Genomic DNA, 15,190 nt, shown 5'->3' with positions numbered 1-15,190 from the left:
GGAAGCAGGTCCCCTGCCAAGCAGAGAGCCTGATGCGGGACTCGATCCCAGGACCCTGAGATCGTGACCTGAGCCGAAGGCAGTGGCTTAACCCACTGAGCCACCCAGGTGCCCGTCCTTCCATAGTCTTTATGGCAGTGTTGTTTCTGAATAATTTGATTCTTACTTCCTTAGTGTAATATGTTTTTTTCTTTTTGTTAACTTTTAGGATTTTTTCTTTATCTTTCTTATTCTTAATTTTTAATATAATGTGGTGTGCATTTTTCTTTCTTTCTCTTTCTTGCCACTGTACAGACTCTTTCCATCTTAGGCCTGTTATCTTTAAAAAAATCGAGTATTTATCTGCATTGCTTCTTCAAATATTTACTCCTCTTCAATTTTTTTTCTCTTTCTGTGATTTGCATTTTAGCGCTTCTCTTTCTATTCCTTATGCCTGTTGATTTTTTTTTTTATTTCTTTGCCCTTCCTTTCTGAGCAGTGTTTTTTTTGAAGTGTACCATTTTTGTGTTATTTATTTCAACTATTATAATCTTGTTTTTAAAATATTTGCTTCACTCTTTAATAAATTTTTAATCCTATTGATGAATTCTTTCCTTTAAAAAGAATATTTCAGGTGCCTGGGTGGCCCAGTTGGTTAAGCTACTGCCTTTGGCTCAGGTCATGATCCTGGAGTCCCAGGATCGGTCTGCATCAGGCTCCCAGCTCCAGGGGAGTCTGCTTCTCTCTCTGACCTTCTCCCCTCTCATGTTCTTTCTCTCTCTCAAATGGGTAAATAAAATCTTAAGAAGAAATAAAAAAATATTTCATTAAGCTGATTTAAAGTTATTGGTGTGTGTATTTTTGCTTTTGATAGAATCTGAAAAGCCAGATAGTTATAACCCTTAAATATCTTATGCTTTTGATTTATGTGCTTTGTTTTTCTTGGGGTTATTCTGTCAAGCAGAGCAGATAGGGGAAGGTCAGACCCCTTCCTTTGTCACCTCAATTAGCTCAAGGAGCAGGAGTGGGGTATATGTATGAGCCCTGGCGTCCAGAGGTTCAGGCAGTGAAAAACTCAGTCCATCTCTCCTCATCCTAAAAAAAGAAGGTAATGTAGGGCATTGCCCTTTGCCCCTCAGGAAAGAGTAGCTTTAGGTGGGGATCTTCCTTAAACATAGCGACTTAACCGGAGTTGATACTTTACTTTATGCATGGTGTCACAGTAGCTCCTGCCATTGATTTTCCTTTGTTTTTGAGATCACTCAGAACACATCTGAGTTGCTGTAGGTGTAGGGTAGATACTCTTTATCTCAACGGTGCCTTTTCTATTTTATTCTATTTTCTATCCTCTACACTCTACTGAGCTGCCTCTTGTTCTCCCTGAAGCCAGTCTCTTCCTCTCACATTAGTTCAAGATAGCCCTTTGTTTTCATCTCAGGGATTTCTCATACCTTTCTTGGTATCTTTGGTTGGTCTTGGGAGTGAGAGTTAAGAACAATTGCCTCTTCACCTTCCTAACCTAGTAGGATCTAGAAATGGATCCACCTACTCTTTGCTACTATTTTTAGGGACCATCATCCCCCCCCCATCCAGCACAAAGTAACCTATAGTTTTTCATTGTTTTATTTTTACAAAAGGTGTTTAGAATATAAGTAAAAATGTAAGATGAAAAATATTATACTCAAACTCTTTGTGTTGTTTCTAAACTTTTTGCCACATGTGCAATCATTTTTTTTTATGCTGCAGGGTTTTTGTTTTTTTTTTTAACCACACAGTACTTATTTTTATTTGTTTTTCTTATTGATTTTATGGTTCTACAGTGTTTATTTTGACATACTGTATAATATTTTTAAAAATGATATAACAAAGTTTACCAAGGCTCTCTTAGGTTTAGGTTATTTTTATTTTCCACTATTAGAGGTGAATATAACAGCTTTATAAATGTATCTTTTGTCTTTTGATTTATTGGTTTAGATTTGTTTTAAGAATGAGATTACAGGGTCCATGGACATAAAAACTTTATGGCTCTTGATAAAAATTACCAAATTGCCCTTCAAAGAATGATACTATTCTTTGAATGGTTTTCTATATACTTATTCTGATGTATACTTAATTGCACATGCACAAACTTGTTGTATATCACTTAAGACAAATCCTCTTCTTTTTACACTACTCTGATTACATTTTTTAGGGATACATTAAATTAAAATGGTGATAGACCATCTCCTTTTTTTTAAAACCACTATTACTTCCAAATAGCCCTTTAAAGTCCTCTTAATTCTAATTCTAATTCTAATTTAAGTAATTAGGAATATAAATATAAATTAAGACAATGGGTGACATTTACTCCCTTAGATTCTAGCAATGTAGAGAGCATGTATTACTTAATATAGTTTGAGGTCTTAGGTGTAAAGATACAAAATGTTTTTTGAGCTCCATTTATTTCTACAAGTTGTCTGAAAGTCTGGCCTTCCCCCTGTTTGGAACCATCTAAGTCCTGAGGGTTTTGTATCATGCAAGAAAGGGCTGAGGGGTGTAAAAAGGAAAGCTGTTAGACTTGTTGCCAACCCTGATGTCTGGTGCTCAAACTAGATATAATTTGATATAGAAAATGTAAAAATGTAACATTATTTACATTTAGAAGCCTTGCTGTTCATACCTGCTATTATCTTTAAACAAAAACTCTGAATACTTTGCTTACATATATTGTTTACATCATGCTCCTAATTTAAAGATTCCTGAAATAGTTATGGTTAATATGTACCAAGCACTGTTTTAGATGTATATTTAATCCTTGCAGTAATTCTTGTTGCATAATAAACAATGTCAAAATCTTGGGGGTTTACAATAATAAACATTCATTTTCTCCCTCATAGGTCTGTGGGTTGTCTGTGGCTCAGCTGGGCTCTAAGATTGCCTGGCCTTGCCTCTGGGCTGTGGGTTGAGTTCCTGTCTGCTTCTCCAGTGCCATTGGCTGTCTGGGGCATGGTCTTCTTATTACAGACAACTGAAGTGTAAGTAGGCAGGCTAAACCACACAAACATATTTAAAACTTCTGCTTGACTTACGTCTACTAAAATTCCATTGTCTCATGCAACTCACATGCCAAGTGCAGCTGCAGTAGGTTGAGATATGTATACTTTGCCCACAGTGGGAGGCACTGCAAAGTCATGTGGGAAAGAGTGTAGATGTGTATGTAATCTTATTAAGGAGTGAGTAAAGAACCGAGAACAATTGTACAGATTGTCTCTTGTTAATTCACTGTCATCGTCATCCCCTATATGATATTAAAGGTGCTGATTGCACTTCATTTTAGGAGAGAAGCCTAGTGTATTAATTAGCTTGGGCTGCCATAACAAAATCTCATTGACTGGGTGGCTTAAACAACAGATATTTCTTTCTCACAGTTGTGGAGCCTCAGAATAGGGTACCAGCATGATTGGGTTCTGGTGAGTGCTCTCTGTCTGGCTTGTCACCTTCTCACTGTGCCCTCAAGTGGTGGGCAGAGGGAAGGGTCCAGCTCTCCAGTGACTTCTTGTAAGAGCACATTCTGTCATGGGGGTCCACTCTGTCAGCAGGTGGGCAGGTAAAGGGCAATGGCAGACAAAGGTTTACTTCTGAGTTTTGGGGATTCTTCTATAGGATTACTTGGTGCCAGCAGCTGAGATCACCATCATCACAGGTTTTCTGTGATTCCTTAAACCTTCTGACCTCTGAAAGCCATTGGTGGTTTTCCCTTACCTTGGCTCCCCCAGAGCTTCCCTTAATTTTGTAAGCACTTGTCATATTTTATTGAATTTAAGATGCTATCAATTGTGTTGCTAAGAAAGGAAAAAGAACTACTAATCAGATAAAAAGTTTTTTACCCCTAAGCTTTTTGTTCCATATTTTTAGAAAAGGCTCTTTTAGACTTAATTAGATAGGTTTATAAAACACCCGCACATATGATTGTACATACATAAAAATGTAAATATGAGCACAATAAATCTACTATTCCTGAAATAACTTTATATCCAGAATTTTGGTCTTCTGAATCATTTTTTCCACTTAGAGTACTCGATGTGAGTTTTTCCCCTCATCAGGAGGCATTGGGAGAAATGGTAATGGATCATTTCTTAAGAGTACTCCATCATTACCTACTGTCTTTTCTTCCAAGCTGCTAACAAACATTCTGCTAGTTTGGCTGGAATTGTCTTAATTTTATGTCAAATCCTGTTCCATTCACAAAGAGTACTTAAATAGTTTGTGGATTTAGTATGTAAGGATTTTACAGTGGTTGAGTCATGCCAGTGGGAATGACCATGAGGTTCTGCACTTCTCTGTGAGCTTAGTCTTTATTCTTCTTGATAGACATTTCTATGATGCATCAAGAATTGATCAGTAGGTTGTATAGGATTGCTAGGGATCTGTTCCAAAGACTTTTAGCTAGCTCAGTTGGGTATCTGTCTGTTTTCTGAGCTGTGACATCTTGGGTGAAGATCTCATTTTTGTATACCATTTTGCAATTTAAAATTAAATCTAAACCCTTAGAATGTAGAACAGCAAGAGTGAAGGCTAATGTATATGGACTTTGAGTGATAGGGATATGTCAGTGTTGATTCATTGATTGTAATAAATATGCCACCGTGGTGTGAGATATTGGTGAGGGAGGCTATGCATGTGTGTGGCAGGGAATATATGGGAACTCTATTTTATGGGAACTCTACTTTCTGCTCAGTTTTGCTGTGAACCTAAAATCATTCTAAAAAATTGAAAAAAGTCTATTAAAATATTAAATATAAAAATAATCTTGTTATTGGTAATTATTTATACCTTTATAGAGTTAGGCTACTTTTTATAACCTGTGTCATGGTGTTGTTATCTTTAGCATCTTTAGTAGTGACAGTATCAGCACTGGAGTTTCTTTAGCATTTTCTGTTTGACCAAACAAATGGTTTTATTAATTTACTCAACTGAACTGTAGGTAACTGGCAATTAAGTAACTGCTATTCATAGTCAGCAAAAAGTTTCTGACAAATTGATACTTAGGGCCTTAAGGATAATCTTGGATGGTACATAAATTATTCACAGAAACCTCTTTTTCAGCTCTTCTGGATGACTATGCAATTTCTTCTGTCTTGATTTTCCTCTTATTTTGGGTTCCCCTAAAAGCAGAGCCTGAGATAAGGATGTGGGTACATAGCCTATTTAGAAAGTGCTCTCTGAGGGTGCCTGGATGGCTCAGTGGGTTAAGCATCCAACTCTTAATTTTGATTCAGGTCATGATCTCAGGATTGTGAGATGAAGTCCCACTTCCGGCTCTGAGCTCAGTGGAGAATTTGCAGGAGGTTCTCTCTCCCTCTCCATCTGCCCATCCTGCTGCTTGCTCTCTCTCTAAAATAAATAAATAAATCTTTAAAAAAAGAGGTGCCTGGGTGGCTCAGTCAGTTAAGATCTGACTCTTGGTTTCAGCTCAGATTGTGATCTCAGGGTCAAGATATGGGAGCCCTGTGCTTGGGCTCACTGCTCAGCATAGAGTCTGCTTGAGCTTCTCTCTCCATCTTCATCTCCTTCTGTCCCTCCCCTTCCTCACATGTGTACTCTCTCTCTCTCTCTCAAATAAGATAAATAAATATTAAAAAAACAAACAAACAGGGAAGTGCTCTCTGAAAGCATGTTATCCTCTACGGCCATTAACTTCACCCTTGAGCCATTTACTGCCTCCACACCCCAGCTGCCAGGCTTCTCTGAGGTACAAGAGCAGAGATACCTTATTGTTTTGAGTAAAGGGAAAGAACAGTGATGAAAAGTGAAAGTTGGCCACTGAGAAGCATATGCTAGTTTTGTTTTCTCCATATTACTTGCTAGTTCAAAATGCATGAAGTTGAGACATAGCATGATCTTATGACATTTATTCTCCCAGCCTATTTGCATTTCTGCCTCTTTAACAACTGCTTGGGATGGATGCTGTCTGTGTAGCCCAAGTGTATCTACTCTGCTTTCTCTGTTTCCTTCCAAACCCCCATCAGCCCATAGTAGATGAATAGGTTAGCAATCTTACGTGGAAATCAGACCATAGTGAATCTGTTGACATGTGTTCATTTAACAGAGCTTGTTTATGCCTCATCACATTTTTGCACATCAGATTCTGTACTGTGGTCCCTCTGCTTAGGCGTTGCCATCCCAGGAGGCTCTGCTGAAGTAACCTGCCAGGACTGGTTTTATCCTTTACTATGTCATAGATGTGGAGAATAAACAAGAAGTCCATGCAATAGTGGCTGATTTTGGGCAGTATAGATGCATGCTCAGGAACAGCCCTCCACAGAGGCGAGTTTACCTCATACTTGAAGCAATTGAGACAGAGGAGAGCCTTCATGGACTGGAGCCTTTTGGAAAGGCCCCCTGAGGGGACTGGGTCTGATTAATAAATTTGAATTAGGAGAGCAATTTTGAAAAGGGCTCCTAGGACACATTCTTTTGGAGGCTGGACACCCCAAGCAAATGTCATTTTAAAATGTGATCTTACTCTTCTTTGATCACCAAATGTCTGAGAAGTTAGTTGAAATCTATAAACCTTAAAAGCAGGCGACTTTGATTGTGGGATTGAGGTTGAGTGTGGATTCAAATGCTGTGTTTGCCAAAGAGGTGGATGACTGACATTTAGCAGTGTCCTTGAAGAGGCTTGGTGACTTACTTGTGTATGGAAATGTCAGTTTCTGGAATGCCTGGCACTTCTGGATAAGAGCCACAGATGCAGTGGAACCCATAAAGAGGAGAACGTCGCGGTTTGCTCTTTGGGGCAGCCAGACATATTTAGTTAGGTCCATGCACTTGGGTTCAAGCCATTGTATCATCTGTGCTGGGGAATAGCCAGTGGGAATTGCTGCCCCTGGCTTGCTGGATGATACTCACCAACTCCTAGGCAGACTTGCACTTTGAAGAGCCATTGCACACATCCCCCAACACCTTTCATCACTAGGGAAGAGTTGTGCCATTTACTTTGGTTACATTTTACCATGGGCTATGGTGACTTGGAGATGGGGGCCTAAGGTGGCTGGGTGGAATATCCAACCTTCCTTTCGTTTTTTTGTTCCTTGTGAGTCTATGCTATCCCTAAACTGTCACTTGTTAGATAGGGAAGAGTTTACTTTCAGCTCTAGAGGCCTTGAATGATGTACCACAAGGACTTATGGTCACCTTTGGAAGGCATTGTACTTGGGTCTCAGAGCTGGGTTCAAATCCTGATGCAGCTCCTCTGACGAAAACCATGGGTGATTCTCTTAGATTCTTTGAGTCTTGCTTCCTCCTTTACATGGTGGTTAATTATACTTGTTTCATAGCATCGTTGGGAGATTAAATAAAATAATGATTAAAGTCCCTGGCACAGAGCTTTAGAAATGTAGTTTCTTTCTACTGTAGCCTAATACTGTCAGTTGTGATACCTGAAGCTAAAGCCTTCAAGGATTCCATTTAAATTTAAAGAAAAAATAACATATTTATGCATTATTTAAAAAAAAGAGTGAGAAAAATCTTTAGATTTAAACAGGGATTTTGAAGATAGAATTATGGTCTTATTTTCTAAATGCATTTGTGTCTAGTGACTATTTTATTCACTTTATAGAGAAAAAGTAATGTTATATAGAAGGGATAGTCTTGATATAAAGGCATGTGATGAAATGCAACTAATTAAACACATAATTTGGTATAGACTGCGTACCCAACATATTTTGGCACATAAAATATTTACTCTGATAGACTGAAGCTGTTATTTTGAACTGGGTCTCAGTTGTTATTGAGACTGAGTGTTTTTAATCTAGCAAACGATAATGACTTTATCACTTCTGACTTTGTGTGTCTGGTTCAGCCGGGAATGAGATTTTATTGCTGTGCTTTCAGCTTTTGCTAAGAGTGCTTGATGGACTATCACTGCTAAATTCTGTTTTTGAGAAGAACATTAAATACTTGTTAATTTATATTTATATTCAAAACTCTAAATCTGTGCTAAACATAAGTAAGTGTCCTAATTATGAATTTCCCTCCTATTTTCAGTTTTATATAAAAGCTAGGAACTTAAACAGCACAAAAAGTAGATCAGCTCAAAGTTTCTTTCAAAATTCTTTGCTATTTTGGTCTCTGTCTTTCCTGCTTTGTGATTCATTTGTATTAGAAAAAAGGGATAGTCTTGGTCATGTTCTAAATAGGTATATTTTGAGGAACCCCACCCCCCACCCAAACCTGTGCTATAAGAGAGCATTGTCTGAGTTTCAGTTTTAAGTTTTTACTTAGTGTGTTTAAATTTACTTCTAGAGATCCAAGTTCTACTGTAGTCTAACTTTAGTTTCCTTCACTAAGTCTCAGGTGATGCTGAGGCCACTGGTCTGAGGAGCCCTCTGAGTAGAAAGAGCTCAGTGTGCACATTTGAAAAACTGACTGCTTGGGTTCGAGCACTTGCTGTACTCTTTATTATCCCTATGACCTTGTGTAGGGTGTTTAGCTGCTCTGTGTCTCTATTTTTGGCATCTGTCAACATGGGAGTGATTAAAACGGCATTTGGCTCTAAGAGTTCATTTAAAGAATAACTGATATTGCCCACATAAAGTATTTAACATCTAATAGCAGAGTGATAATTACTAATAAATTTTAATATATTTTATCTGGTGAAAATAGCTTTCAGAAAATTGGAAGGGGAGAGGGGGAGTCCTAATATTTATTTATTTTTGCTTGAGAAATATTTCATTGCAACTCAGTGACCAGTTGTCCCATTTTTCCCAGAACCGGTTTTTCAGTGTTTTTTTTTTTTTTTTTTTTTAAGATTTTATTTATTTATTTGACAGAGAGAGATCACAAGTAGATGGAGAGGCAGGCAGAGAGAGAGGAGGAAGCAGGCTCCCTGCCAAGCAGAGAGCCCGATGCGGGACTCGATCCCAGGACCCTGAGACCATGACCTGAGCCGAAGGCAGCGGCTTAACCCACTGAGCCACCCAGGCGCCCTTTCAGTGGTTTTAATCCTGAAAGTCTCTTGTCCTGGGAAACCCCTCATTTCTGAGCAACTAGTAGAGTTGGTCACCCTTATATTTACAGGTTTAGGGTGAAGTCTCTATTCAAATCTGCCTTTGAGTAACTTCATAGTCCTTGGATGCTTCATTACATCTGTTGTACAATCAAATGTTGTTGCTGTATTCTTATGTAGTCTTTCAAAATGTATATCAGAAGCATATTTGGTTTAGAATAAGATAAAAGAATACAAGATATTCAACCTTCACAAAGTTCATAAAAAGCAGGTAAAAAAGGATATACTGGACATGCAAGAATCATGAGGCTGCCTGCCCTGATCTAAGGTCTGAGGAAAGATGACTCATCTCAAGGACTTTTTCATCTCAAAGTCTGCTTTTTGTAGACAAATAAAATGGACAGTTGGATTAAGATGGGGGCTCAGTGGCAGACTATATAATTCCAGTAAAGGATAAGAGTTTGTGGAAGGAAGAAGATAGGAGTTTGTGGAAGGAGTTCTAGGGAAAATCTGATTTTATTACTTTTTTCTTTTTGACCCTTTTCTTTCTAGTCTGCCAAAACGACCAGACAGGTGTTCCATACCTATCTTCATTTCTCTGCCTTTGTAAAAAATTAATTGAAGTGGACACAAGTGAACTTTGTCAAGTGGCAACATCAAGGGATTCCCGAACATAAGAAAGTCCTCATATTATCCCATTACCCTGTCTAAGCTTTTTATGTGACAGCCAGAGAACTGTATCAGCTGGAATCCTTGCTTTAGTCTTCATGAAACAAATGTTCTTAGCTCCAAAAATACTTCTACAAATACTTCTCACAGAATTTGCTCAATTTTACTATTAAGAAAGCTACTGCTTATTGCCAAAGGAATTCTTACAATAGTTTCCAAACAAGAATTTCCTTAGTTGGATATAACCCTAGTGAACCTGGCCCTCAGGGGAAGTCACATTTTTTTATTCTAAAAATGGACTTGGATATGACATTTAACATAAAAACTGAAAACTCTAAAAATTCAAGGCATTCATATAAAATATAGTATAAATAATACAAAATAAATTAATGCTAGTTATCTTAAAATATGTAGAATCAACAAAATTTTAAAGTAGGGACCCTTTGTTATACTTTTTATTTATGTATGTTTGTAAACTGTTTTAATGTGTAATGGATTTGAAATGTGTATGTTCAAATGCTTGATTTTGCTATTTACAAACATTTTTATAGAAGATAAGAATTTAAATGGAACTATCCCAGTTTCATCTATTTGATCTGCCTACAATTTTAATTGGAGATAAAACCCGTGATTAAGTTACTTTTGCAAATAAACTGCACATTTCAATAAAGATCACTAAAGTTATTGAAAAAAACCTCAATCATTGAAAAATAGAAAGAAAATGTAGAATTATTCTTTATCAGTGGTTCTCAAAGTGTGGCTTCTGGACCAGCAATATCAGCATTACTTGAGAACTTGTTAAAAATGAAAATTGTTGTGTTCCACTGGAAACCTACTGTTTCAGAAACTGGTGGAGGGCCCAGCTGTCTATACTTTAATCTTCCTTAGATGATTCCTGTTCAGGTGTGAGAATCTCTGGTCTAAACCCTCCAGAAGAGTGTCTAATGGGTCATTATACCTTTAGCAAGATTTGAGTACTAGAATGGAAATTGATGACTCAGAAATTAGATAACCTCTTTTTCTCTTTGCCTTTGAGAAAAGTGATGACTGTTGGACAGTGTGGTGTAGTGAAGAGAATTTGAATTTTGAAGTGTGAAGATTTGGTTTCAGTTTGCAACTTTATATATGCAAATCACTGAAGAAGTTTAAAATGGTGATAATGATAGCCTCCCCACAACTCAGTCTCATAGAGTTGCTATGATCAAATGCAGACATGCATGTGAGGGCAATTTTTAAATTATCCAATGCTGTGCAAATGTTACTTTTCATATGATCATTACTGCCAGTATGATTACAGTTCTCAAAACTTACCCTTCTCACCTTCCCTGTCTTTGCCCCATTAAAATTTAATTACCTCTTGAAATTTAAGTTTTACAAAGAAGAGATTTAAAAAAAAAATTGGAGACTTTTTAAACAAGAGAAAACCCAGAGTTCTTACAATTTCTTTTATATATGAAATGATACTTGCAGATTTTTTTCTTTGTTTCATGAATAGTCTTTTAAGCATTTAATCCACAATGTAAAATGAATCAGTAGCACACTTCAGTGATACCATAGCAATAATAATGCATTTGGAACATTAAGTGTCAGATTTCCCTCACATATTTCAAAAATTGTTTCACTTTTTTTTCCTGGTTTAACCTCTCTCGACACCAGTGAACTTAAGGCTTGTAATTGAAGGATAAGTGAACAAAAAAGCAGTTCAAGTGATAATATATCCATTTCAATTCCTGTTTTCTGGACGGAGACCTTTTATGCTAAGTTCATCTGAGAATAAATTTTTATGACAAAATTATAACCCTTAGATCGATGTTACTCATGCAGGCTGAGATCTGTCCTGATATAATGGATTTTGTGACAATGAAATGCAAGAGAGTCTCCCAAAAGCTTTGCCTAAGAAATTTCTGACAGTAGCCTGTATGCCACCAAAATTTTCAAGATGCTATTATGACTCATTTCTACTCATTACAGAAAAATGGCTTGGTATTTTAATCATGAACATACAGTTGTGTCAAAGAGGAGAAAGAAGCGTAAAGACATAATCTTTGAAATACTGCAATGTATTCATATTAGCTGCACCATTTAGTAGATGTTGTTGCTTTTATTGTTTCTTAAAAATATTTTTTAAAAAAGATTTATTTATTTGAGAGAGAGAGGGAATGAACAAGGGTGGGGGCAGAAGGAGAGGGAGAGTGTTTTAAGCATACTTCATGGAGAGTGTGGAGTCCAATGCGGGGCTCACTCTCATGACCCTGAGATCACGACCTGAGTCATAACCTAAAGTGGGGTGCTTTAACCGACTGGACCACCAGCCTTCCTTTATTGTGGTTTTTAATTTGGAAGGTTGCATATATTTGTTACTCCTAATTGGACTTCCAGTCATAATTTTCTGCATGTCACTAGTTGAATGAATAGAGGTGTCTTCTGTAATTAGAGGTAATCTGAATTTAAGTTATTTCCTGTAAGTTCTTTCTTCCCTAAGTGATACTGCTTCTTCTCCCATTTCAGTAGGTCCATTTTTTTCAGGGAGAATATGTAAAGTTGCCTCAAAATATTATAATACATGCAGTTGAAAATTTCATAGCATCTGTAAGGGCTGCATAGTTTTTTCTTTTCTTCTCCTCAGTTTTATTCAGTTATAATAATATAAACATTGTGTAAACTTAAGGTGTACACCCTGCCTATTTGATATATGTATATATTGTGAAATGATTACCACAATAGAGTTAACACCTCTGTCACCTCACCTAACTACCATTTGTGTGTGTGTGTGTGTGGTGAGAACATTTAAAATTTATTCTCTTAGTAACTTTCATGTATATGATACAGTGTTGTTAACTGTTGTCATCATGCTCTATATTAGAGCCCCAGAATTTATTCATCTTTCAGCTGGAAGTTTGTACCTTTTGATGAACATTTCTCTGTTTCTCCATCCTCAGTCTGGTAGCCACTATTCTGCTGTTTCTGAGAGTTTGGCTTTTTTAGATTTTACATATAAGTATTATCATACAGTATTTGTCTTTTTCTGTCTGTCTTATTTCACTTAGAGTAATGCCCTCAAGGATCATCTGGGTTTTCAAAATAGTGATTGCCTTCTTTCTCAAGGCTGAGTGATATCCTAGTGTATATGTATGTATGTATGTGATACCATTACAATGACATTCATGTTACATATGTTACATATAAACATGCATGTTTCACACACACATTTTTATTATACACATACCCACATTATATGTATCTCACATCTTCTTTATCTTTTCCTCCATAGATGGATATTTAGGTTGTTTCCATGTCTTAGCTATTGTGAATAATGCTGCAGTGAACATGGGACTACAGATTTCTCTTTGAGATCTTGATTTCATTTCATTTAGATATATACCAAGAAGTGGGATTACTGGATCATATGGCAGCTCTATTTTTATTTTTTTTGAGGACTCTGTATTATTACAGTGGCTGTACCAATTTCTATGAGTAGTGCCCAAGTATTCCCTTTTTTCCAAATCTTTGCCAACCCTTGTTATCTCTTATCCTTTTGACAGGTGTGAAGTGATAGGTCACTGTAGCTTCAGTTTGCATTTCCCTGATAATTGGTGGTACTGAGCATCTTTTCGTGTACTAATTAGCCATTTGTATGTCTTTGGAAAATGTCTGTTCAGGTTCTCAGTCTAATTGGATTGCCTTTTTTTTTTTTCCTGTTGATTATATGAGTTCCTTATATATTTGGTTGTTAACCCCTTATCATATAGGTGGTTTGTAAATGTTTTCTCCCATTCCATAGGTTGTCTTTTCATTTTGTTGATTATTCCTTTGCCTCTACCTACGGGATTTCTAGTTTGATGTAGTTCTACTTATTTATTTTGCTTTTGTTGATGTGCTTTTGGTGTCATATCCAAAAAATCATTGCTAAGACCAGTATCAGGGAGACTTTACCCTATGTTTTCTTCCAGGATTTTTACGGTTGCAGGTCTTACGTTTAAGTCTTTAATCCATTTTGAATTAAATGGTTTCCATTTGCGTGGAATAACTTTTTCTGTTCCTTCACTCTGAACCTCTGTGTGTCCTTAAACCTGAGATGAGTCTATTATTAGCAGCATATGATTAATTTTTTTTGTCTGTTCTGTGTCTTTTGATTGGAGACTTTATTTACACTTAGAGTAATTTTTGATAAGTATTTACTGATGCCATCTTACTGTTTTTTTTTTTTTTTTTTTGGCTTTATTATGGTTCCCTTGTTCCTTTCTTCCTCTCTTGCTGTTTTCCTTTGCAAATTCATGATTTTCCATAGTGGTATGCCTTGGTTCTTTCTTGTTATCTTTCATGTATACTGAAAGATTTTGCTTTGTGGTTACCGGGAAGATTACATAAAATATCTTATAAATATAACAGTCTCTTTTACAGTGATAACAATGTACATTCAATAGCACACAAAAACTCTACTCCCTTTCTCCCCATCTTATGTGATTTTGATGTCATAATTTGCCTCTTTTTATATTATATATTCATTAACAAATTACTATAGCTGTAGTTATTTTTAATACTTTTGTCTTTAACCTTTTTTTAAAAAACTAGAGTTAAGTGGTTAATATAACACCATTTCAGAGTATTATGGATTTGATTATATACTTACTTTTACCAGTGTGTTGTGTATTTTTACATGTTTTCATGTTACTGATAGAGTCCTTTCATTTCAACTTCATTTCAACTTCAAGGACTCCTTTAGCATTTCTTATAAGGCAGATCTAGTGGTGATGAACTCCCTCAGCTTTTGTTTTTCTGGGGAAATTTTGGTCTCTTCTTCATTTTTGAGGGAAAACTTAATTGGATAAAGTTGGTTGGCGTTGTTTTCTTTCAGCATTCTGAATATATCATCCTGTTTGCTCCTGGTCTATAAGTTTTCTGTGGATAAATCTGCTGATAGACTTATGGGGATTCCCTTATAAATGATAAGCTTCTTTCTTTTTGCTATTTTTTTGGTTCTGTGTTTGTCTTTGATTTTTGCCAGTTTTATTATAATATGTTTTCGAGAATATCTTTAGAGTTGAATTTATTTGGGGACCTATGAGCTTCATGAACTTGAATGGGCAAATCTCTCCCCATATTTGGGATGTTCTCAGACATTATTTCTTTAAATAAGCGTTCTGCCTCTTTCTCCCTTTCCTTTTCTGCTACTCCAGTAATTTCCAAGTTGCTTCTCTTGATGGTATCCCATAATTCACATTGGCTTTCTTCACATTGGCTTTCTTCACTCTTTTCATTCATTAAAAAATCTTTTTCCTCTGGATAGATGATTTCAAAGTTCCTGTCTTTATTTCATGGATTTTTTTCTTCTGCTTGGTCTGTTCTATTGATGCTCTCTATTGCATTTTTCATTTGCTTTGTTGTTTTCTCCCACTCCAGAATTTCTTTTAGGTTCTGTTTTTATGATATCTATCTCTTTGTTAAACTTCTCATTTTGTTCATGTAGTGTTTTCCTGCTTTTTTTTTTTTTTTTTTTCAGGGGGATTATCTTTCTGCATTTTATTGTAGCTCATTGAACTTCCTTAAAATAGC

Source organism: Lutra lutra, chromosome 1 (assembly GCF_902655055.1).
Source record: "Lutra lutra chromosome 1, mLutLut1.2, whole genome shotgun sequence".
NCBI lineage: Eukaryota > Metazoa > Chordata > Mammalia > Carnivora > Mustelidae > Lutra > Lutra lutra.
The sequence above is the reverse complement of the archived record's forward strand: the minus strand, read 5'-3'. Positions refer to the sequence as shown.